This window comes from Pogoniulus pusillus, chromosome 9 (assembly GCF_015220805.1).
Source record: "Pogoniulus pusillus isolate bPogPus1 chromosome 9, bPogPus1.pri, whole genome shotgun sequence".
Lineage (NCBI taxonomy): Eukaryota > Metazoa > Chordata > Aves > Piciformes > Lybiidae > Pogoniulus > Pogoniulus pusillus.
Genome location: NC_087272.1, coordinates 10,154,384 through 10,157,791, shown reverse-complemented (window position 1 = coordinate 10,157,791; position 3,408 = coordinate 10,154,384). Strand labels below are relative to the sequence as shown.

General features: G+C 41.4%; 1 long non-coding RNA gene across 1 annotated transcript; it reads right to left on the bottom strand.

Moving 5' to 3' along the window:
- Positions 1-395: 395 nt before the first annotated feature.
- Positions 396-3,206, bottom strand: LOC135178420 (uncharacterized). Its single transcript, XR_010303515.1, has 3 exons — positions 3,106-3,206; positions 2,139-2,303; positions 396-590 (listed from the first exon to the last, which is right to left on the bottom strand). It is a non-coding gene; the product is annotated as an uncharacterized LOC135178420 (long non-coding RNA).
- Between the last annotated feature and the right edge of the window lie 202 nt (positions 3,207-3,408).

Here is a 3,408-nt window from a genome sequence, read left to right as displayed (position 1 = left end):
GCAGTCCCTGCAATAGGACATGGAAGTTTACAGCACTGGACTCAGAAGCCCTATTGAAGAGCTGAATCAAAAAGAAAAAAAAAAAAAAAGTTGTTACCACACTCCATCAAATGTCATATCACTCACTGAAGTGGTGTGAATATGTTTCTTCCCTGTTACAAATCAACAAAGATTTAAAAAGAAGAACAGAGAGAGTTTAGTGTTGTGAGGCAGCTTCTCAGGCCACCTTGGTGCTGAGACTGCATGAGCTGTGGGAGCCAGGAGGGAACAGCAGCTGCTGCACCCAGCTCCTAGTCAAGCCTAGGCAAAGGGAATACTGGCATGCCACAGGCTCTCCTGGGAGGCTGGTTGACCACCATCTCAGCACTTTTAACTTCTATACCTGCAAAGCAGAAAGGCAGAAAATGTCCTCAGACTGCATTTTCCTTTAGGAGTACTTATGTTACACCAGCATTCCAGAGGGAGGGAAGCATGTTCCTTTCTTCTTAGCTTGCTTTCCCACATGGTGATTGTGACCATTCATGCCCCATGTTCTTGGACTTGGGCCCTCTTCCACTATCCTCAATATTTTTCATATTCTCTGTTTCAACCTGAAAAAAGTAGCAGAAAAGTTTTTTGCTGCTCAGAAACTTCTCAAGTTCTTATTATACAATTCACATATACTTTATGTATATATATATATAAACAATCACACCACAAATGTTGTACTCTACTGTCTAAGGATAGCTGTCAAACCTTAAAGAGAGGAAATCAACCTAACAAGGAGCACAAAAGAAAACCTACAGTAATTTCTGCTCCTTATGTGCAGGCCTTTGGAGAAAAACTCCAGTTGCAGTAGGTTTCTTAAATATAGAAACACACAAGTTCGGAAAGACAGCTTCTGGTCAGACAGGCTTATATGATCAATAATCAGCGCTACATGCTGATAACCTGGAACCCAGATGTAGGACAAATGTACTTTAATTATCACAGCAATGTGTACTTTTATTTCCAATAACTCCTCATTTCTTAGAAGTATAATCAAATGCCTGAGAGTCAGCTTTGCTTTTGCTCTTTTGTTGTGTCAGCCGTTGTAGTACAAGAGGAAGGAAGAAGTGACACTTGTGCAGTCTCACTTTTGAGAGACTGCTCCTAGGAAGGAGGAATGTAAAACACAGCTGCATTGGATGGCATGCATGGTACTAACATGAAAAATAAACTACTTTTTCTCCAACTGACTAGGAGATCCTGAGCAGATACAGATTAGTGAATGCATTTGTACTTTATAATTACTGGCCAATAACTTCCACTAGCCCATGACAGCTGATGGGCAGTGTCACAGTAAATGACAAGGCTCAGCTCCTGTATTTAAATTTGGTGGGTTTTCCTGTGTGAGTTTAAAAAAAAAAAAAAAAAAAAAAAAGCCCACCAAACAAAACACCAAACCATCAAACATTTCCTAGATCTTAAACGTTTAATCTGATGCATTGAATGTCCCTGAAGACTTACTCTGTAACAGTTTTCTTTAGAGACATACACTGGCTCCATCCCCCAACACACTCCATTTTTCCTTTTCTTTTAAGTTACGAATTTCTTGAAAAACTAAACTAGAGCATCAGGCAGAAAGCTTATATTTCAGGGAAGAAACAGCATGAGGGGCCGGGGAGGCCAAGTAATTGGGTGTGATGTGTCAGATTCTCCAGCGACTGTAGGGACTATTCTGTCATCACTTCCGCAGCTCATAAGCAAGGGGATTGCACAAATCCCTCTGTCTCCCGTGACTTGCCCAAACACTGGAATCTCCTCTAAGAGAAAGTTAGTCAGGAAACATGCAGGTGGTTTATACATTAGTGAAGGAAGCTAGAGAAGGGGGGGGGTGATGTAAGAGAAAGACAGAGGATGAGATAAATTGACATGAAATGAGAGCCTTGCCAAACTCAGCACATTGATATCAGGTTTTGCTAAGCAAATTATACTCCCTAAAAAGAATTTTAAGAAACAACCAACAATCTAAAGCTATCTTAGCTAAAGGAAGCTATAGTTTGCTTCACAGTTTCAAGTCACTCTGCAAACAAAGCTCTTTGATTATTTCTCTAGTTGCTTTCTCTCCCCTGAAGGGAAAACAGAAAAAAAATAGCACCACGTCACACTTCACCTACCTTCTATGTAGGCAGATAAACACAGTCAGCAGTTAAGAGACACCACAGCTGTAGTCCTTTCTCCCTTTATAGGAGTTAGCCTGTCAGTCACAATAGGCAGGATTCATTCATCCTACCGGAGATGGTAGAAATACAGACCTTCAGACTGGAACTGGTCCTCTCTTTCTACTCAAAGGAAAGAAATAGAATGCATTGGGTTAGAAGAGACCTTTCATGGTTGTCTAGTCCAAACCCCCTGCTGTGAGCATGGACATTCCCATCCAGACCAGTTTGCTCAGAGCCTCATCAAGCCTGACCTTAAATGCTGCCAGGCAGGGGGCACCTCCCTGGACAATCTGTTCTAGTGTTCCACCATTCTCATAGTGAAGAACCTAATGTCCAATCTAAATCTACCCTGAACTAGTTCAATACCACTACCTCTTATCCTATCACTATAAGCCTTTGAAAAAGCCCCTCCACAGTTTTCTGGTAGGCCCCCGTCAGGTTTTGGAAGTCTACTATAAGGTCTCCCCAGATCCTTCCCTTCTCCAGGTTGAACAACCCCAATTCTCTCAGCCTTTTGTAGGAGAGATACTCCAGCCTTCTGATCCTTTTTTGGCCCTCCCCTAGATCCTGTTGATCAGGTCCCTGTCCTTCTTGTGTTGAGGGCCCCAGAGCCCTCAAAGAGGCAGAACTACAGGATGACAAATTTTGGATATTGGTCTTAAAAGAAGAAATGCCCCTAAAAGTACCATTTTCTCTCCATAGATTACAAAATAGTATGGACTTAGATCTCACGTGGGGACATCTATGTACACAGTACATGCAGGCTCACTGTGTGATGATGATTGAATGTCTTCTTGCATGAGAAAACGAAGCATCAGCATTCAAAGAAGGAAAGGAAGAAACCTCTAGGCTTGATTATTTCTATTTTATCAAATTCAGACTTAAATCATTCCCAGTTCTGTACAAATCAAGGGTTACATACTGTACTTTGGTTTTGCAATACTCCTCCCCTGCAGTTTCGCTGCACACAGGCAAACAGGAGCTCTAACCATAACCCATGATGCCAATCCTTTCCCTGTCTGGTTCTGGAGACCTAAAGGTCTGAGAAACAGACAAAACAAAACAAAAAATAATAAAAATAATAAATTAAGTTCACTGCATGCCTACTGGAACTCAGTTACACAGATTTCCTCATAGAGACGTTGTTTCTTTGTCTTTGGAAACTGTCCCACATCAGAAAGAATGGTATTAATTAATACAATACCAATTTTGTTTCAGGCATACA